This window comes from Carassius carassius, chromosome 8 (assembly GCF_963082965.1).
Source record: "Carassius carassius chromosome 8, fCarCar2.1, whole genome shotgun sequence".
NCBI classification, from domain to species: Eukaryota; Metazoa; Chordata; class Actinopteri; order Cypriniformes; family Cyprinidae; genus Carassius; species Carassius carassius.
The window spans coordinates 32,713,890-32,735,277 of record NC_081762.1 but is presented as its reverse complement, the minus strand read 5'-3'; the positions used below and the strand labels follow the sequence as shown (position 1 = coordinate 32,735,277).

The 21,388-nt window shown below is 43.3% G+C and overlaps 11 non-coding genes across 11 annotated transcripts; all 11 read left to right on the top strand.

Annotated features, from left to right (window-relative positions):
- The first annotated feature begins 780 nt into the window (after positions 1 to 780).
- On the top strand, positions 781 to 852 carry trnap-ugg (transfer RNA proline (anticodon UGG)). The gene has a single exon. It is a non-coding gene; the product is annotated as a tRNA-Pro (tRNA).
- Positions 853 to 6,467: 5,615 nt separating this feature from the next.
- Positions 6,468 to 6,539, top strand: trnap-ugg (transfer RNA proline (anticodon UGG)). The gene has a single exon. It is a non-coding gene; the product is annotated as a tRNA-Pro (tRNA).
- A 276-nt stretch (positions 6,540 to 6,815) lies between these two features.
- On the top strand, positions 6,816 to 6,888 carry trnal-caa (transfer RNA leucine (anticodon CAA)). The gene has a single exon. It is a non-coding gene; the product is annotated as a tRNA-Leu (tRNA).
- A 1,570-nt stretch (positions 6,889 to 8,458) lies between these two features.
- Positions 8,459 to 8,532, top strand: trnai-aau (transfer RNA isoleucine (anticodon AAU)). Its single transcript has one exon. It is a non-coding gene; the product is annotated as a tRNA-Ile (tRNA).
- A 480-nt stretch (positions 8,533 to 9,012) lies between these two features.
- On the top strand, positions 9,013 to 9,084 carry trnaq-cug (transfer RNA glutamine (anticodon CUG)). Its single transcript has one exon. It is a non-coding gene; the product is annotated as a tRNA-Gln (tRNA).
- A 1,194-nt stretch (positions 9,085 to 10,278) lies between these two features.
- Positions 10,279 to 10,352, top strand: trnai-aau (transfer RNA isoleucine (anticodon AAU)). The gene has a single exon. It is a non-coding gene; the product is annotated as a tRNA-Ile (tRNA).
- Positions 10,353 to 10,458: 106 nt separating this feature from the next.
- On the top strand, positions 10,459 to 10,531 carry trnaf-gaa (transfer RNA phenylalanine (anticodon GAA)). The gene has a single exon. It is a non-coding gene; the product is annotated as a tRNA-Phe (tRNA).
- Positions 10,532 to 13,199: 2,668 nt separating this feature from the next.
- Positions 13,200 to 13,273, top strand: trnai-aau (transfer RNA isoleucine (anticodon AAU)). Its single transcript has one exon. It is a non-coding gene; the product is annotated as a tRNA-Ile (tRNA).
- A 106-nt stretch (positions 13,274 to 13,379) lies between these two features.
- trnaf-gaa (transfer RNA phenylalanine (anticodon GAA)) lies at positions 13,380 to 13,452 on the top strand. The gene has a single exon. It is a non-coding gene; the product is annotated as a tRNA-Phe (tRNA).
- A 6,006-nt stretch (positions 13,453 to 19,458) lies between these two features.
- On the top strand, positions 19,459 to 19,530 carry trnap-ugg (transfer RNA proline (anticodon UGG)). Its single transcript has one exon. It is a non-coding gene; the product is annotated as a tRNA-Pro (tRNA).
- A 1,530-nt stretch (positions 19,531 to 21,060) lies between these two features.
- trnai-aau (transfer RNA isoleucine (anticodon AAU)) lies at positions 21,061 to 21,134 on the top strand. The gene has a single exon. It is a non-coding gene; the product is annotated as a tRNA-Ile (tRNA).
- The last annotated feature ends 254 nt before the right edge of the window (positions 21,135 to 21,388 follow it).

Genomic DNA, 21,388 nt, shown 5'->3' with positions numbered 1-21,388 from the left:
GTCTTGTTACGCCAGTATGAATGTGTATGGATTCTTGTATTATGTAGGCTACCTTGGAACACTCGGGTCATGCAGACAACTTTTCACCTCTTTTGCTCACACTGACTTAAAGTCTAAGGAAGCGGTTCTCAATTCTAGTCCTCGCTCCCCCCAGGTCTGCATGTTTTGCATGTCTCTCTTTGTTAGCACACCTGATTCGGATAATCAGCTCATTAGAAGTGAGCTCCTAGCGATTGACATGGTCCCTACACAGTGTTCATTGCTCCCCACTCCCTGAGCAGGGGAAATCCGTCAAAGTATACTTCACTTTGGAACATTGGTTCACGGATTTGTGCTGCGCAACTTCTTCACACATGGAGAAGTGTGACATCATTTACCTCTGTATACCTCGATACACCACTGTATTACTCACTATGAATTGAAAGTATACATACGCTTTGAACTTGAATCACGGAGGGATGTCATGTGATGTCCAGTTCTCAGGGCACTTACGTTCGAATGGAACAAATGTCTGAAGCTATACGAGAAACTTACAAAATGTGAAGAGCAGGGGGCGCGAGGACTGGAATTGAGACCCGCTGGTCTAAGTGACATCTGACCGTTTCAGCTAACATCCCTCTACATGTTAGATACAGCCCCATATTTAGGTCAATTAAGAGGCCAACTTGCATTTGTTAGCCTTTCACACTGTCTCGAGGACTTTGATTGCTTCCACATTAGTTCATGTTCCTTCTTTTGTTGATGCTGAAATAGCTCTTTTTTCTTGGCTTTGGGCAAGAAGGCTCGTTGGTCTAGGGTTATGATTCTCGCTTTGGGTGCGAGAGGTCCCGGGTTCAAATCCCGGACGAGCCCTTGTTCAGGTTAAAACGTGAAGCTTTATTGTCTCATTGCATTCACAAACATTATGGCAGGTTTTTTTCAATCAGGCAGACACTGATGGCTAAATTAGCTCGGTCGCGGGTTCGATCCCCGTACTGGCCAGCTGTTTTTATTGTCTGGGGGCTCATCTCTGCTCTGCTCTTCAGCTCCGACAATGAGTAGGGTGATCTCACTGAAATCCCTTGCTAAGCAGAGGTCTGTTGTAGCCAAAATAGCTCAGTTGGGAGACCGTTAGACTGAAGATCTAAAGGTCCCTGGTTCGGTCCCGGGTTTCAGCAACATCTCCCACTCTTTTCCCTTTTTTGAGGCGGGCCATTGACCAAAAATCACTGGGTTCCAACCTCTCTGTATAACTGCTTCCCCACAGCCAGAGAGCTATCTGTTTCCAAGTTGGCCTCCAACCAAGCAGTTTCGGTTCCATGGTGTAATTGTCAGCACTCTGGGCTTTGAATCCAGTGATCTGAGTTCAAATCTCGGTGGAGCCTGTGTGCTTTCTTGCAGCAGGAAAAGATAAAACAGCACTGGTTTGGCGATGGTGCCAGTGTTTGTGGCCCTGTGAGCAACAGCTGCTCCAGTTAAGGTTCCATGGTGTAATGGTTAGCACTCTGAACTCTGAATCCAGTGATCTGAGTTCAAATCTCGGTGGGACCTAGTTTGCGCAGGACAATGTCTGAAATACTTTTCGGCACCTTTTAGTCCAAAAAAATTTACTAACGTAGAGAGTGTGGCCGCATTGCATCGATGCTCAGTCTGTTTCTTTAGGGCAGTGGTTCTCAAACCTGTCCTGGAGGCACCCCTGCCCTGCACATTTTTATTGTCTCCCTTTTTAGACACACCCAAATAAGGTCTCGCGGTCTCTACTAATGAGCTGATGATTTGAAACAGGTGTGTTAGATGAGGGGAAATGCGAAATGTGCAGGGCAGGGATGCCTCCAGGACAGGATTGAAAACCACTGATCTAGGGATGTGTGAGTAAAAGGGCAGGAGCCAACTTGGAGAATGCGGGCATCGATCCTGCTACCTCTCGCTTGCGCCTACTGCTTCCCACCGACTGAGCCAAAGTAAGCACAAAGTAAGCCCACATGAGCCAATCGCGTTTCGCCTGTGGCTTACTTTTGACCAATCGCGTTTCGCCTGTGGCTTACTTTTGACCAATCGCGTTTCGCCTGTGGCTTACTTTTTACCAAACGCGTTTCGCCTTTGGCTTACTTTTGAACAATCGCATTTCTCTTCAGTGGCTTACTTTTGATCAATCGCGTTTCTCTCCTGTGGCCTCCTTTTGACCAATCGCCGTTGTTGTCATCTTTGTTAAAGGTAAGGCTATTACTTCATTCATTGAAAACTGGTCATTATTTGTTCATATACAGTGTGTATTTTTGGAAAATGAATCGTGTCAGTATAGCTAGCTAGCATGTACAGTTCATGCTTTCTTCAGTACCTGTGGACCTGTAACTTTTCACATGATAAATGATCAGATAAGTTAAATTTATCGACCGTCAGCTAATTAAGCTATGCTACTGTCAACAATGATGTGTTTATTGCCTAAGAAATCATGGTTTCTGGGCCCTATGAATGAAAATAATGATTAAACTACAACCCGAATTCCGGAAAAGTTGGGACGTTTTTTAAATTTTAATAAAATGAAAACTAAAGGAATTTCAAATCACATCAGCCAATATTTTATTCACAATAGAACATAGATAACGTAGCAAATGTTTAAACTGAGAAATCTTACACTTTTATCCACTTAATTAGCTCATTTAAAATTTAATGCCTGCTACAGGTCTCAAAAAAGTTGGCACGGGGGGCAACAAATGACGAAAAAAGCAAGCAGTTTTGAAAAGATTCAGCTGGGAGAACATCTAGTGATTAATTAAGTTCATTGATATCAGGTCTGTAACATGATTAGCTATAAAAGCTTTGTCTTAGAGAAGCAGAGTCTCTCAGAAGTAAAGATTGGCAGAGACTCTCCAATCTGTGAAAGACTGCGTAAAAAAATTGTGGAAAACTTTAAAAACAATGTTCCTCAACGTCAAATTGCAAAGGCTTTGCAAATCTCATCATCTACAGTGCATAACATCATCAAAAGATTCAGAGAAACTGGAGAAATCTCTGTGCGTAAGGGACAAGGCCGGAGACCTTTATTGGATGCCCATGGTCTTCGGGCTCTCAGACGACACTGCATCACTCATCGGCATGATTGTGTCAATGACATTACTAAATGGGCCCAGGAATACTTTCAGAAACCACTGTCGGTAAACACAATCCGCCGTGCCATCAGCAGATGCCAACTAAAGCTCTATCATGCAAAAAGGAAGCCATATGTGAACATGGTCCAGAAGCGCCGTCGTGTCCTGTGGGCCAAGGCTCATTTAAAATGGACTATTTCAAAGTGGAATAGTGTTTTATGGTCAGAAGAGTCCAAATTTGACATTCTTGTTGGAAATCACGGACGCCGTGTCCTCCGGGCTAAAGAGGAGGGAGACCTTCCAGCATGTTATCAGCGTTCAGTTCAAAAGCCAGCATCTCTGATGGTATGGGGGTGCATAAGTGCATACGGTATGGGCAGTTGCATGTTTTGGAAGGCTCTGTGAATGCTGAAAGGTATATAAAGGTTTTAGAGCAACATATGCTTCCCTCCAAACAACGTCTATTTCAGGGAAGGCCTTGTTTATTTCAGCAGGACAATGCAAAACCACATACTGCAGCTATAACAACAGCATGGCTTCGTCGTAGAAGAGTCCGGGTGCTAACCTGGCCTGCCTGCAGTCCAGATCTTTCACCTATAGAGAACATTTGGCGCATCATTAAACGAAAAATACGTCAAAGACGACCACAAACTCTTCAGCAGCTGGAAATCTATATAAGGCAAGAATGGGACCAAATTCCAACAGCAAAACTCCAGCAACTCATAGCATCAATGCCCAGACATCTTCAAACTGTTTTGAAAAGAAAAGGAGATGCTACAGCATGGTAAACATGCCCCGTCCCAACTATTTTGAGACCTGTAGCAGAAATCAAAATTGAAATGAGCTCATTTTGTGCATAAAATTGTAAACTTTCTCAGTTTAAACATTTGCTATGTTATCTATGTTATATTGTGAATAAAATATTGGCTCATGTGATTTGAAAGTCTTTTAGTTTTCATTTTATTAAAATTTAAAAAAACGTCCCAACTTTTCCGGAATTCGGGTTGTATTTACATTTATATTTGGTATTAACACATAATAACACACACACATTTTAATTGTAAAAATCGTTACCAAATTGTTGTGGAGATATGGAAAACTGCATTTACCAAGAAATAATTGATATTTTCTAAAATAATGTAATAATAATGACTTTTTTTATAAAAAAACACTGAGAGTCTTAACTAAAAACAAACAAAAAAAGGCCAAATGTATCCATATGGGCCAAAGTATGCGGGAATAGTGCTCATTTTAATTTAGGTAGACCAGAAAGTTAAAAACACAGAAAAATGGCTGAGATTTTAAGAGGTAAAAACACCTGGTGTAACCCTGGGGTAAGATGACAACATTTGAAGTATGATATATTTAATGTAATATTTTGTAGCCTGGTGTGTGTGTAATCATGGTTTAAGATGACAGCATTGAAAATAAAAGGAAATTTCAGACTTCATATTGACGTTACATATTTTATATGTCAGGGATTCCTGTCCTTTGTAGAAAACTCATCTTCAGGACAGTTTATGTCATGGCCATGTTTATTACCACAGTAATATAGTTTATGCGTAGCTTGTTAAATTTTTGTTACACACTTAACATACAGGTGTCTTTTAGATTGCAAAAGGTAGTAGTCTTTTTCTGATTTTCATTTCAGAAAATGTATGCATATCCCTCTTTTCAACGCCAATCGGCAACATCATGCCGACTCCTCATGGCGCCTTCGGTGGAGGCGAGGCGCCTTGAAAATGTGGAGTCTGGAAGGGCCAAACCTAAGGAGGAGGTGCTGTCAGAGGCCAGTACTTTTGTCAGCACAAACGGTGGAGAGCCCAGTGACCAGTTTTTAGTACTGGCTCACTGCAAACTTCAGTTTGGGAACTACCAGGGCCAGAGATTTAGATGGCTCCTGGAAAACTCTCTGGGGTATGCCGTGTATTTGGTGCTCAGCATTTCCAATGAGACGGCGCAGACAACACCCCTGTCAGAAAATAAACAACTGTTCCTACAGTACTCTTCTCAAATTAGAGAGATGGCAGAAGAAGTGGAGAAGTATCAGAGGAAGCAGGAAATGCAGGCAGAAGCCCGGGCAATTGGAGACCAGGGCTGCTTGATGGTGGAGTTTGGTGACTTCCAGGGCCGGTCCATGAAAGATGTTTATGAGGACCAGAGCAAGGAGGCTCAAGCCCTCATCAGGTACCTGGTTAAGGCAGATGCCAGGCCCAAAACCAACATGGCCATTTTCAAGACATATGTCCTGAAAAGACGGGCTTCTGCTGTGGGCACCAGCGTACGTCAGCCTGCACCTCACGCTGCAACCTCCAGTGCTTCTGCAACCACTGCACCTCCACCTGCAGCTATCCAAACTGGTGTACAGAAGACCGCAACTGTGAAAGCGCTGTTGGCACGTGGCAAAAATGTGTCGCCTTCACAGCTGGCGAAAAAACTCACGTCACCAGTTAAAGCCTGTGAGTAGGAGTGTGAATATAGAATTTTACCAACAGCATTTCTACATATATTAATTTATCATTATGGCAAACTTGTCAACTTGCCGTTTCCAGATCCATTATTGCAGTCCACTTTACCTCCTCCAGCAGCAGAACCCCCAGCCAAACATTTGCCCCCCATGCAGCTTTTCGCTACTGGTAAGTAAGCACCATCTTACATATGTTTGTCTCTGTGTATTGTTCACAATGATAGTTTTAACATTTGTGCTCCAGGCAAGTCCGTTCCCACTGCTGAAGATGACGATGAGGAGCTGGTATTTGCTGGGAACTGTGCGTAAAATGGCACTGTTTTGCCCCCAGACAATCGATTTGTTAATCAGCTCATTAGAAGTGAGCTCCTAGTGATTGGCATGGTCCCTACACAGTGTTCATTGCTCCCCACTCCCTGAGCAGGGGAAATCCGTCAAAGTATACTTCACTTTGGAACATTGGTTCACGGATTTGTGCTGCGCAACTTCTTCACACATGGAGAAGTGTGACATCATTTACCTCTGTATACCTCAATACACCACTGTATTACTCACTATGAATTGAACGTATACATACGCTTTGAACTTGAATCACGGAGGGATGTAATGTGATGTCAAGTTCTCAGGGCACTTACGTTCGAATGGAACAAATGTCTGAAGCTATACGAGAAACTTACAAAATGTGAAGAGCAGGGGGCGCGAGGACTGGAAATGAGACCCGCTGGTCTAAGTGACATCTGACCGTTTCAGCTGTCCTCCCTAACATCCCTCTACATGTTAGATACAGCCCCATTTTTAGGTCAATTAAGAGGCCAACTTGCATTCGTTAGCCTTTCACACTGTCTGGAGGACTTTGATTGCTTCCACGTTAGTTCATGTTCCTTCTTTTGTTGTTGGTGAAATAGCTCTTTTTTCTTGGTTTTGGGCAAGAAGGCTCGTTGGTCTAGGGGTATGATTCTCGCTTTGGGTGCGAGAGGTCCCGGGTTCAAATTCCGGACGAGCCCTTGTTCAGGTTAAAATGTGAAGCTTTATTGTCTCATTGCATTCACAAACATTATGGCAGGTTTTTTCCAATCAGGCAGACACGGATGGCTAAGCCAGGCCGGTTAGCTCAGCTGGTTAGAGCGTGGTGCTAATAACGCCAAGGTCGCGGGTCTGATCCCAGTACTGGCCAGCTGTTTTTATTGTCTGGGGGCTCATCTCTGCTCTGCTCTTCAGCTCTGACAAAGAGTAGGGTGATCTCACTGAAATCAGTGCTTGCTAAGCAGAGGTTTGTTGTAGCCGAAATAGCTCAGTTGGGAGAGCGTTAGACTCAAGATCTAAAGGTCCCTGGTTCGGTCCTGGGTTTTGGCAACATCTCCCACACTTTTCCCTTTTTGAGGCGGGCCATTGACCAAAAATCACTGGGTTCCAACCTCTCTGTATAACTGCTTCCCCACAGCCAGAGAGCTATCTGTTTCCAAGTTGGCCTCCAACCAAGCAGTTTAGGTTCCATGGTGTAATGGTCAGCACTCTGGGCTTTGAATCCAGCGATCTGAGTTCGAATCTTGGTGGAGCCTGTGTGCTTTCTTGCCGCAGGAAAAGATAAAACAGCACTAGTTTGGCGATGGTGCCAGTGTTTGTGGCCCTGTGAGCAACAGCTGCACCAGTTAAGGTTCCATGGTGTAATGGTTAGCACTCTGAATCCAGTGATCCGAGTTCAAATTGCAGTGGGACCTATTTTGCCACCAGTTTGCGCAAGACAATGTCTGAAATACTTTTCGGCACATTTTAGTCCAAAAAAATTAACTAACGTAGAGAGTGTGGCCGCATTGCAGCGATGCTCAGTCTGTCTCTTTAGGGCAGTGGTTCTCAAACCTGTCCTGGAGGCACCCCTGCCCTGCACATTTTTATTGTCTCCCTTATTAGACACACCCAAATAAGGTCTCGCGGTCTCTACTAATGAGCTGATGATTTGAAACAGGTGTGTTAGATGAGGGAAACATTCAAAATGTGAAGGGCAGGGGTGCCTCCAGGACAGGATTGAAAACCACTGCTTTAGGGAACTGTGCGTAAAATGGCACTGTTTTGCAACCAATTTGCACAGGACCATGTCTGAAATACTTTTTGTCAGCTGTGAGCCCAAAAAAAGCTAACGTGGGAGTGTGGCAGCATTGCGTCAACGCTCAGTCGGTCTCTTTAGGGCAATGGTTTTCAAACCTTTCCTGGAGGCACCCCTGCCCTGAACATTTTGTATGTCTCCCTTATTAGACACACCCGAATCAGGTCTTGCAGTCTCTACTAATGAGCTGATGATTTGAAACAGGTGTGTAAGATGAGGGGAAATGCGAAATGTGCAGGGCAGGGATGCCTCCAGGACAGGATTGAAAACCACTGATCTAGGGATGTGTGAGTAAAAGGGCAGAAGCCAACTTGGAGAATGCGGGCATCGATCCCGCTACCTCTCGCATGCTAAGCAAACGCTCTACCATTTGAGCTAATTCCCCTGGCCTTTCAAGAATGACGAGCATAGCTGGGAATGATGGGTTTGATGCAAAGAGGCTGTCCCTCCTCTGGGCTTGCTCCTTTGCACTGGCCGAGATTATGTTGTCGAATTAACAAAGAGATTAAGCTTTTGTGTTTAAGGACCTTCTCGGTCTTTTTACGCCAGTATGCATGTGTATGGATTCTTGTATTATGTAGGCTACCTTGGAACACTCGGATCATGCAGACAACTTCTCAACTCTTTTGCTCACACTGACTTAAAGTCTAAGGAAGCGGTTCTCAATTGTAGTCCTCGCTCCCCCCAGGTCTGCATGTTTTGCATGTCTCTCTTTGTTAGCACACCTGATTCGGGTTGAAACGTGAAGCTTTATTGTCTCATTGGATTCACAAACATTATGGCAGGTTTTTTTCAATCAGGCAGACACTGATGTCTAAGCCAGGCCGGTTAGCTCAGCTGGTTAGAGCGTGGTGCTAATAACGCCAAGGTCGCGGGTTTGATCCCCGTACTGGCCAGCTGTTTTTATTGTCTGGGGGCTCATCTCTGCTCTGCTCTTCAGCTCTGACAAAGAGTAGGGTGATCTCACTGAAATGCCTGCTTGCTAAGCAGAGGTTTGTTGTAGCCGAAATAGCTTAGTTGGGAGAGCGTTAGACTGAAGATCTAAAGGTCCCTGGTTAGCTCCCGGGTTTCAGCAACATCTCCCACTCTTTTCCCTTTTTTGAGGCAGGCCATTGACCAAAAATCACTGGGTTCCAACCTCTCTGTATAACAGCTTCCCCACAGCCAGAGAGCTATCTGTTTCCAAGTTGGCCTCCAACCAAGCAGTTTCGGTTCCATGGTGTAATTGTCAGCACTCTGGGCTTTGAATCCAGTGATCTGAGTTCGAATCTCGGTGGAGCCTGTGTGCTTTCTTGCCTCAGGAAATGATAAAACAGCACTGGTTTGGCGATGGTGCCAGTGTTTGTGGCCCTGTGAGCAACAGCTGCTCCAGTTAAGGTTCCATGGTGTAATGGTTAGCACTCTGGACTCTGAATCCAGTGATCTGAGTTCAAATCTCGGTGGGACCTAGTTTGCGCAGGAAAATGTCTGAAATACTTTTCGGCACCTTTTAGTCCAAAAAAAATAACTAACGTAGAGAGTGTGGCCGCATTGCATCGATGCTCAGTCTGTTTCTTTAGGGCAGTGGTTCTCAAACCTGTCCTGGAGGCACCCCTGCCCTGCACATTTTTATTGTCTCCCTTATTAGACACACCCAAATAAGGTCTCGCGGTCTCTACTAATGAGCTGATGATTTGAAACAGGTGTGTTAGATGAGGGAAACATTCAAAATGTGAAGGGCAGGGGTGCCTCCAGGACAGGATTGAAAACCACTGCTTTAGGGAACTGTGCGTAAAATGGCACTGTTTTGCAACCAATTTGCACAGGACCATGTCTGAAATACTTTTTGTCAGCTGTGAGCCCAAAAAAAGCTAACGTGGGAGTGTGGCAGCATTGCGTCAACGCTCAGTCGGTCTCTTTAGGGCAATGGTTTTCAAACCTTACCTGGAGGCACCCCTGCCCTGAACATTTTGTATGTCTCCCTTATTAGACACACCCAAATCAGGTCTTGCAGTCTCTACTAATGAGCTGATGATTTGAAACAGGTGTGTTAGAGGAGGGGAAATGCGAAATGTGCAGTGCAGGGATGCCTCCAGGACAGGATTGAAAACCACTGATCTAGGGATGTGTGAGTAAAAGGGCAGGAGCCAACTTGGAGAATGCGGGCATCGATCCCGCTACCTCTCGCATGCTAAGCAAGCGCTCTACCATTTGAGCTAATTCCCCTGGCCTTTCAAGAACGACGAGCATAGCTGGGAATGACGGGTTTGATGCAAAGAGGCTGTCCCTCCTCTGGGCTTGCTCCTTTGCACTGGCCGAGATTATGTTGTCGAATTAACAAAGAGATTAAGCTTTTGTGTTTAAGGACCTTCTCGGTCTTGTTACGCCAGTATGCATGTGTATGGATTCTTGTATTATGTAGGCTACCTTGGAACACTCGGGTCATGCAGACAACTTCTCACCTCTTTTGCTCACACTGACTTAAAGTCTAAGGAAGCGGTTCTCAATTGTAGTCCTCGCTCCCCCCAGGTCTGCATGTTTTGCATGTCTCTCTTTGTTAGCACACCTGATTCGGGTTGAAACGTGAAGCTTTATTGTCTCATTGGATTCACAAACATTATGGCAGGTTTTTTTCAATCAGGCAGACACTGATGTCTAAGCCAGGCCGGTTAGCTCAGCTGGATAGAGCGTTGTGCTAATAACGCCAAGGACGCGGGTTCGATCCCCGTACTGGCCAGCTGTTTTTATTGTCTGGGGGCTCATCTCTGCTCTGCTCTTCATCTCCGACAAAGAGTAGGGTGATCTCACTGAAATGCCTGCTTGCTAAGCAAAGGTTTGTTGTTGCCGAAATAGCTCAGTTGGGAGAGCGTTAGACTGAAGATCTAAAGGTCCCTGGTTCGATCCCGGGTTACGGCAACATCTCCCACACTTTTCCCTTTTTTGAGGCGGGCCATTGACCAAAAATCACTGGGTTCCAACCTCTCTGTATAACTGCTTCCCCACAGCCAGAGAGCTATCTGTTTCCAAGTTGGCCTCCAACCAAGCAGTTTCGGTTCCATGGTGTAATGGCACTCTGGGCTTTGAATCCAGCGATCTGAGTTCAAATCTCGGTGGAGCCTGTGTGCTTTCTTGCCGCTGGAAAAGATAAAACAGCACTAGTTTGGCTATGGTGCCAGTGTTTGTGGCCCTGTGAGCAACAGCTACACCAGTTAAGGTTCCATGGTGTAATGGTTAGCACTCTGAATCCAGTGATCCGAGTTCAAATCTCGGTGGGACCTATTTTGCCACCAGTTTGCGCAGGACAATGTCTGAAATACTTTTCGGCACCTTTTAGTCCAAAAAAATTAACTAACGTAGAGAGTGTGGCCGCATTGCATCAATGCTCACTCTGTCTCTTTAGGGCAGTGGTTCTCAAACCTGTCCTGGAGGCACCCCTGCCCTGCACATTTTTATTGTCTCCCTTATTAGACACACCCAAATAAGGTCTCGCGGTCTCTACTAATGAGCTGATGATTTGAAACAGGTGTGTTAGATGAGGGAAACATTCAAAATGTGAAGGGCAGGGGTGCCTCCAGGACAGGTTTGAAAACCACTGCTTTAGGGAACTGTGCGTAAAATGGCACTGTATTGCAACCAATTTGCACAGGACCATGTCTGAAATACTTTTTGGCAGCTGTGAGCCCAAAAAAAGCTAACGTGGGAGTGTGGCAGCGTTGCGTCAACGCTCAGTCGGTCTCTTTAGGGCAATGGTTTTCAAACCTTACCTGGAGGCACCCCTGCCCTGAACATTTTGTATGTCTCCCTTATTAGACACACCCAAATCAGGTCTTGCAGTCTCTACTAATGAGCTGATGATTTGAAACAGGTGTGTTAGATGAGGGGAAATGCGAAATGTGCAGGGCAGGGAAGCCTCCAGGACAGGATTGAAAACCACTGATCTAGGGATGTGTGTGTAAAAGGGCAGGAGCCAACTTGGATAATGTGGGCATCGATCCCGCTACCTCTCCAGCGCCTGCTCCAGCGCCTGCTCCAGCGCCTGCTGCTTCTGTGTCCCGTTACACCCAGAGGAACAGGCTCCGGCGGGCCCTGGAGACGGAAAGCGGAGTCCATGAGAGGAAGTATGTGCGAGGGGTAACTTTTAACAAGTGCAGCGAATGTGGGCAGCCCAAAACTAAAGAGTTTGGTAATAGCCGATATGGGAATGCCACATTTTGCTCACGCTCCTCTAATGGAAAAACTTTAGATGATTGGTTGGCAGAACAGCGGCAGTCAAAATAAATGACAAACTCCGCCTCCATAGTAAATAATTTATTTCCTGTGTATATTTTGTATATATTATATGGGCCCACTCTTTTCATATATTTTTTTTAATATAAGTAGTACATAATATATTTCCTGTATATATATATATATATATTGTTTATATTATATGGGCACACTCTTTTCATATTTTTTTTTATACAAGTACATTATATCTATCCTGTATATATTTTGTTTATATTATATGGGCCCACTCTTATCATATTGTCCTTTTTATATTGTGTGTATGTATGTGTGTGTTCATTTTAATAAAACATTTTGTATATATTACTTGGGCCCACTCTTTTATATTGTTCTTTTTATATTGTGTGTATGTGTTTGTATTCATTTTAATAGAAAATTTTTTTGATCAGATAAAAAAAATCTGCTAAATCATATCAATCAAATCATATCCACACACACAAAACATATTTGAAGAAACGTTTTTAATTAAATTCTATTTAAACACAAACATGAAAAAGTTTTTTTTAATAATACACACACACACTCACACAAATCTATGTAGTATAAAAGCAATCAATGGTATGTCATAGATAACAAAATAAAAGTCTCGGTTTATTGCACGCTTAACAATACACGTCGTGGACATATGATGTCACGGCTCATCTGAGAGAGCACGGGTTCGAATCCAGGCCGCGGAGGGTAGAATTGTTTCACATGTAATAACAACTCTTCAAAACGCAGAAACATATACCCCGAGTATTGCCGCAGGGGAAATCCTTTGGCGTTTTCACGTGTTCTGCATCTTTTTCGCTTGCGTGCGGGGCTCAAAGATTGGACCCCTTCCTCATGCTAAGCGAGCGCTCTACCATTTGAGCTAATTCCCCTGGCCTTTCAAGAATGACGAGCATAGCTGGGAATGACGGGTTTGATGCAAAGAGGCTGTCCCTCCTCTGGGCTTGCTCCTTTGCACTGGCCGAGATTATGTTGTCGAATTAACAAAGAGATTAAGCTTTTGTGTTTAAGGACCTTCTCGGTCTTGTTACGCCAGTATGCATGTGTATGGATTCTTGTATTATGTAGGCTACCTTGGAACACTCGGGTCATGCAGACAACTTCTCACCTCTTTTGCTCACACTGACTTAAAGTCTAAGGAAGCGGTTCTCAATTGTAGTCCTCGCTCCCCCCAGGTCTGCATGTTTTGCATGTCTCTCTTTGTTAGCACACCTGATTCGGGTTGAAACGTGAAGCTTTATTGTCTCATTGGATTCACAAACATTATGGCAGGTTTTTTTGAATCAGGCAGACACTGATGTCTAAGCCAGGCCGGTTAGCTCAGCTGGTTAGAGCGTGGTGCTAATAACGCCAAGGTCGCGGGTTCGATCCCCGTACTGGCCAGCTGTTTTTATTGTCTGGGGGCTCATCTATGCTCTGCTCTTCATCTCCGACAAAGAGTAGGGTGATCTCACTGAAATGCCTGATTGCTAAGTAGAGGTTTGTTGTAGCCGAAATAGCTCAGTTGGGAGAGCGTTAGACTGAAGATCTAAAGGTCCCTGGTTCGATCCCGGGTTACGGCAACATCTCCCACACTTTTCCCTTTTTTGAGGCGGGCCATTGACCAAAAATCACTGGGTTCCAACCTCTCTGTAGAACTGCTTCCCCACAGCCAGAGAGCTATCTGTTTCCAAGTTGGCCTCAAACTAATCAGTTTCGGTTCCATGGTGTAATGGTCAGCACTCTGGGCTTTGAATCCAGCGATCTGAGTTCGAATCTTGGTGGAGCCTGTGTGCTTTCTTGCCACAGGAAAAGATAAAACAGCACTAGTTTGGCGATGGTGCCAGTGTTTGTGGCCCTGTGAGCAACAGCTGCACCAGTTAAGGTTCCATGGTGTAATGGTTAGCACTCTGGACTCTGAATCCAGTGATCCGAGTTCAAATCGCGGTGGGGCCTATTTTGCCACCAGTTTGCGCAAGACAATGTCTGAAATACTTTTCGGCACCTTTTAGTCCAAAAAAATTAACTAACGTAGAGAGTGTGGCCGCATTGCATCGATGCTCAGTCTGTCTCTTTAGGGCAGTGGTTCTCAAACCTGTCCTGGAGGCACCCCTGCCCTTGCACATTTTTATTGTCTCCCTTATTAGACACACCCAAATAAGGTCTCGCGGTCTCTACTAATGAGCTGATGATTTGAAACAGGTGTGTTAGATGAGGGAAACATTCAAAATGTGAAGGTTGGAGAGGACGGAAGTTTTTGGACGAAGCGAAGGCAGATTGCAACCGAACTGTATTGTGAGTGTAACTGACTGCAAATGGACAAGAATTTAAGAAGTTTATAGTAGAGTCTGAAGTCAAACCTGATACTATTTGCATTCAAGAGACCTGGCTAAGGCCTCACCTTGATTTTATTATACCTGGTTATGAGTCTGTTAGGTTTGATAGAGGTGGGAATCAGGGTGGAGGATGTGCAACATTTGTAAGGAATGGGATACCATTTAGAAGAATAGAAACTACAACAGAAATAGAATGTGTAATTACTGAAATTTATAAATCAGATGGACACTTAGTAGTAATAAACTTATATAACCCTAGTAAATCATTAAACCTAGAAACATTAGAGGGAATAATAAGTAGACAAGGGAACCGGAAAGAAATATGGTGTGGAGACTTCAATGCACATAATAGTCTTTGGGGAAGTAAGCATACAGATAATAATGGAGAAGCAGTGGAGGAAATGATGAATGTTAGGCAATTAGTTTGTTTAAATAATGGGAATGGTACAAGAATTGATATACGTTCTAACACACTGTCTTGTATTGATCTCACTCTGGTCTCTAATAAAATGTCACACTCTTGTGAATGGAAGGTGATAGAAAGTACAAGTATTGGAAGTGACCATTTTCCAATATTTTGCTCTATAAATATTGAAATAGATCTCCAAGAAAGGCCTAATCATAAGAAATGGGAGTTTGAAAAAGCTGATTGGGAAAAATTAAAAAAAATATGTTGTATTTCAGCAGAGACGGTCTCAATGCAGGGTGATATTGAGGAATGTGCATCTGAGGTTACACATTTAATAATGAATGCAGCATTAAAAAGCATACAATTTAAGTCAGTTGGGGGGAATAGGAAAATGGTCCCATGGTGGAATGATACATGTACAAAAGCTATTAAAGAACGAAATCGGGCAATGAGAATGTTAAGAGGTAATTTGAACCAAGATAACTTAATTGATTATCAGAGGAAAAAGGCTCAGGCACGAAGAATAATTAAGAATAGTAAACAAAATGCATGGAAGAACTATTGTTCTACTATAGGGAGGGAAGTTAAAATAGGAGAAGTGTGGTCAATGATGAAGAAAATGAGTGGGAAAAAAGTGTATACTAAAATACCTGTATTAGAGGATGATGGAATACTGGCAATAACAGATAAAGAAAAGGCAAATGCATTGGGAAAGAAGTTTGCCAGTATTCATAGTGGGGATCATTTGGATGATATACATAGATTACATAAAGAGAAGGTTCTTAAAGAAAATAGAGATGTGTTTATTAAAAAAGATTGTGAGGAATGTACTATGGATGCAGAAATAAACTTGAATGAACTAGTGATAGTATTAAATGATATTAAGAATACTGCTACAGGAGAAGATCAACTAAGTTACATCATGTTCCAGAAAATACCTGGTAAAGTATTGCAGATAATATTAAAGTTATTTAACAAGATATGGGAAGACGGTAAAATACCAAAAAGCTGGAAAAGAGCATTAATATTGCCATTTAATAAACCTGGGAAAGACCCGAATAATGCTGGTAATTATAGACCTATTGCCCTTACGTCACATCTCTGCAAGTGGATGGAGAAGATACTAGTCAGAAGACTTAACTGGACCCTCGAATATAGAGGATTATTCGCACCATATCAAAGTGGATTTAGGAAAGGGCGTTCCACAATGGATGCGGTGGTGAAAGTAAGCAATGAAATAGAAAAAACTTTTAAAATGAAAGAAATAATGAGTATTGTGTTCTTTGATATTGAAAAAGCTTATGATTCCATGTGGAGGGAAGGGCTGTTAATTAAAATGAACCAAATGGGAATTAGAGGTAGGTTTTATAATTGGGTCTTAGACTTTCTGTCAGAAAGAAGATTTAGAGTTAGAGTGGGATCAGGAATTTCTGAGGAATTTGAAATTGGTAATGGAATTCCACAAGGTAGTGTTATTAGTCCAGTTTTATTTAATGTTATGATCAATGATATTTTTATGAATCTGGACAGAAGGATTGGATCAGCTTTGTATGCAGATGATGGGGCCATCTGGGCAAGAGGATGAGATCCTATAAGGGTAAGAAATAAAATCAAGGAAGCCATAGGAAAGGTAGAACAATGGTCGTATAGCTGGGGCTTTAAGCTTTCTCCAAGTAAGTCTTGCCATATGATATTTACAAGGAAGAAAGGGATAGAAAAACAGAACCTACAGTTATATGGACATAATATGGAAACAGTAGATCATTTTAAATATCTTGGTATGTGGTAAGACCAAAAGGGAACATGGAAAATACACATTGAAAAGGTGGAATCAAAATGCAAGAAAGTCATCAATTTAATGAGAGCAGTAGTGGGGAAAGACTGGGGAGCAAATAAACAATCACTAATATATATTTACAGGGCTTTAATGAGGTCAACAATCGATTATGGATGTTATGTATATGGAGCAGCAGCTAAAACACATTTACTGAAGCTAGATAGAATTAGTAACAAAGCATTGAGGATATGTGCAGGTGTAATGAGATCAACACCAATTAAAGCAATACAGGTTGAGTTAGGAGAAGTGCCGTCAGATCTGAGAAGAGATAAGCTCATGCTTACATATTGGAGTCGCTTAAGTGGATGTGGACATGAAAATCATGCAAAAAGTGTTATTCAAGAATGTTGGGAGTATAGGTCTTTTAAAGGTAATGGCTTTGGATGGGTAACAAAGACAAAATCAGAGGAATATAGAGTGAAAAATATATGGTTTAATTCACCTATACCTATTAGTAATATACCTATATGGTTATTTACCAAAACTGAGATAGACTTAAACATTTTGGAACTAAAAAATGAATGGGAAGAGAGTGAGAAAGGACACCTGGCAAGTCAATAGAAATTTATACAGATGGATCTAAGGATGAGAAGGACAATGTAGGAATAGGAATATATATACCAACAATGGACATAAGTATTGGAAAAAGATTACCTGATCAGGCTTCAGTGTATACGGCAGAGATGATGGCGATTATTGTAGGACTACAGTGGGTTGAGGAAGTAAAACCAGACAGAGTGGTGTGTTGTGTTGATTCTGTAGCAGCTTTATATAGTATTTAAAATATGAAATCTAGTAGAGAAGATCTAATGCTAGAAATCCAACAAAGTTTATTTAGATTACAGAGACTACAGATAGATGTGAGATTATGTTGGGTACCTGCTCATATAGGAATAAAAGGGAATGAGGGAGCAGATAAAATCGCAAAAAAATAATCCAGGACAAATGATAAAATAAATATACCCCTTGGAAAAGGAGAGGCTAAGGCAATAATCAAAAAAGAAATTATGAAAAAATGGCAGGACAGGTGGGATGTGGATAAAAGTGGAAGGAAATATTACAGATTGCAAAAATCTATTAATGCACAGGGGGTGAATAGAAGTAACAGAAGAGAGGAGAGTGTTTTAACCAGGCTAAGGTTTGATCACACAGGATTAAATAAAACATTGGTTTTAATGGGTAAAAGCCAATCTGATGAATGTATAGAATGTAGGTCCAAGGAAGATGGTGAACACGTATTATTGCATTGTAAGAAATATAGGGATGAGAGGATGAGACTAAATCAAAAGATAAGTCGGGTAGGAAGAAAGTGGAATATTGAAGGTTTGTTAGGCACAACAGGAGATGGGGTAAAGGATGCACAGAAAGCAGTTGTACAATATTTGAAAAATATTGGAATATATAATAGGATTTAGGTAGTATTTTTTTTTTTTTTTTTTTTTTGATTGATGATATAGTCATGATAATATCTTCTCATGTTACATACTCCTATACAGTAGGTGGCGGTATGCACCTTTATAGTCATGGTTGCAATCTGCCATAAAACGAAAAGAAGAAAAAGAAGAAGAAGGTCTCGCGGTCTCTACTAATGAGCTGATGATTTGAAACAGGTGTGTTAGATGAGGGAAACATTCAAAATGTGAAGGGCAGGGGTGCCTCCAGGACAGGTTTGAAAACCACTGCTTTAGGGAACTGTGCGTAAAATGGCACTGTTTTGCAACCAATTTGCACAGGACCATGTCTGAAATACTTTTTGGCAGCTGTGAGCCCAAAAAAAGCTAACGTCGGAGTGTGGCAGCATTGCGTCAACGCTCAGTCGGTCTCTTTAGGGCAATGGTTTTCAAACCTTTCCTGGAGGCACCCCTGCCCTGAACATTTTGTATGTCTCCCTTATTAGACACACCCAAATCGGGTCTTGCAGTCTCTACTAATGAGCTGATGATTTGAAACAGGTGTGTTAGATGAGGGGAAATGCGAAATGTGCAGGGCAGGGATGCCTCCAGGACAGGATTGAAAACCACTGATCTAGGGATGTGTGAGTAAAAGGGCAGGAGCCAACTCGGAGAATGCGGGCATCGATCCCACTACCTCTCGAATGCTAAGCAAGCACTCTACCATTTCAGCTAATTCCCCTGGCCTTTCAAGAATGACGAGCATAGCTGGGAATGACGGGTTTGATGCAAAGAGGCTGTCCCTCCTTTGGCCTTGCTCCTTTGCACTGGCCTCGGTCTTGTTACGCCAGTATGCATGTGTATGGATTCTTGTATTATGTAGGCTACCTTGGAACACTCGGATCATGCAGACAACTTTTCACCTCTTTTGCTCACACTGACTTAAAGTCTAAGGAAGCGGTTCTCAATTCTAGTCCTCGCTCCCCCCAGGTCTGCATGTTTTGCATGTCTCTCTTTGTTAGCACACCTGATTCGGATAATCAGCTCATTAGAAGTGAGCTCCTAGCGATTGACATGGTCCCTACACAGTGTTCATTGCTCCCCACTCCCTGAGCAGGGGAAATCCGTCAAAGTATACTTCACTTTGGAACATTGGTTCACGGATTTGTGCTGCGCAACTTCTTCACACATGGAGAAGTGTGACATCATTTACCTCTGTATACCTCGATACACCACTGTATTACTCACTATGAATTGAAAGTATACATACGCTTTGAACTTGAATCACGGAGGGATGTCATGTGATGTCCAGTTCTCAGGGCACTTACGTTCGAATGGAACAAATGTCTGAAGCTATACGAGAAACTTACAAAATGTGAAGAGCAGGGGGCGCGAGGACTGGAATTGAGACCCGCTGGTCTAAGTGACATCTGACCGTTTCAGCTAACATCCCTCTACATGTTAGATACAGCCCCATATTTAGGTCAATTAAGAGGCCAACTTGCATTTGTTAGCCTTTCACACTGTCTCGAGGACTTTGATTGCTTCCACATTAGTTCATGTTCCTTCTTTTGTTGATGCTGAAATAGCTCTTTTTTCTTGGCTTTGGGCAAGAAGGCTCGTTGGTCTAGGGTTATGATTCTCGCTTTGGGTGCGAGAGGTCCCGGGTTCAAATCCCGGACGAGCCCTTGTTCAGGTTAAAACGTGAAGCTTTATTGTCTCATTGCATTCACAAACATTATGGCAGGTTTTTTTCAATCAGGCAGACACTGATGGCTAAATTAGCTCGGTCGCGGGTTCGATCCCCGTACTGGCCAGCTGTTTTTATTGTCTGGGGGCTCATCTCTGCTCTGCTCTTCAGCTCCGACAATGAGTAGGGTGATCTCACTGAAATCCCTTGCTAAGCAGAGGTCTGTTGTAGCCAAAATAGCTCAGTTGGGAGACCGTTAGACTGAAGATCTAAAGGTCCCTGTTTCGGTCCCGGGTTTCAGCAACATCTCCCACTCTTTTCCCTTTTTTGAGGCGGGCCATTGACCAAAAATCACTGGGTTCCAACCTCTCTGTATAACTGCTTCCCCACAGCCAGAGAGCTATCTGTTTCCAAGTTGGCCTCCAACCAAGCAGTTTCGGTTCCATGGTGTAATTGTCAGCACTCTGGGCTTTGAATCCAGTGATCTGAGTTCAAATCTCGGTGGAGCCTGTGTGCTTTCTTGCAGCAGGAAAAGATAAAACAGCACTGGTTTGGCGATGGTGCCAGTGTTTGTGGCCCTGTGAGCAACAGCTGCTCCAGTTAAGGTTCCATGGTGTAATGGTTAGCACTCTGAACTCTGAATCCAGTGATCTGAGTTCAAATCTCGGTGGGACCTAGTTTGCGCAGGACAATGTCTGAAATACTTTTCGGCACCTTTTAGTCCAAAAAAATTTACTAACGTAGAGAGTGTGGCCGCATTGCATCGATGCTCAGTCTGTTTCTTTAGGGCAGTGGTTCTCAAACCTGTCCTGGAGGCACCCCTGCCCTGCACATTTTTATTGTCTCCCTTTTTAGACACACCCAAATAAGGTCTCGCGGTCTCTACTAATGAGCTGATGATTTGAAACAGGTGTGTTAGATGAGGGGAAATGCGAAATGTGCAGGGCAGGGATGCCTCCAGGACAGGATTGAAAACCACTGATCTAGGGATGTGTGAGTAAAAGGGCAGGAGCCAACTTGGAGAATGCGGGCATCGATCCCGCTACCTCTCGCATGCTAAGCAAACGCTCTACCATTTGAGCTAATTCCCCTGGCCTTTCAAGAATGACGAGCATAGCTGGGAATGATGGGTTTGATGCAAAGAGGCTGTCCCTCCTCTGGACTTGCTCCTTTGCACTGGCCGAGATTATGTTGTCGAATTAACAAAGAGATTAAGCTTTTGTGTTTAAGGACCTTCTCGGTCTTTTTACGCCAGTATGCATGTGTATGGATTCTTGTATTATGTAGGCTACCTTGGAACACTCGGATCATGCAGACAACTTCTCAACTCTTTTGCTCACACTGACTTAAAGTCTAAGGAAGCGGTTCTCAATTGTAGTCCTCGCTCCCCCCAGGTCTGCATGTTTTGCATGTCTCTCTTTGTTAGCACACCTGATTCGGGTTGAAACGTGAAGCTTTATTGTCTCATTGGATTCACAAACATTATGGCAGGTTTTTTTCAATCAGGCAGACACTGATGTCTAAGCCAGGCCGGTTAGCTCAGCTGGTTAGAGCGTGGTGCTAATAACGCCAAGGTCGCGGGTTCGATCCCCGTACTGGCCAGCTGTTTTTATTGTCTGGGGGCTCATCTCTGCTCTGCTCTTCAGCTCTGACAAAGAGTAGGGTGATCTCACTGAAATGCCTGCTTGCTAAGCAGAGGTTTGTTGTAGCCGAAATAGCTTAGTTGGGAGAGCGTTAGACTGAAGATCTAAAGGTCCCTGGTTAGCTCCCGGGTTTCAGCAACATCTCCCACTCTTTTCCCTTTTTTGAGGCAGGCCATTGACCAAAAATCACTGGGTTCCAACCTCTCTGTATAA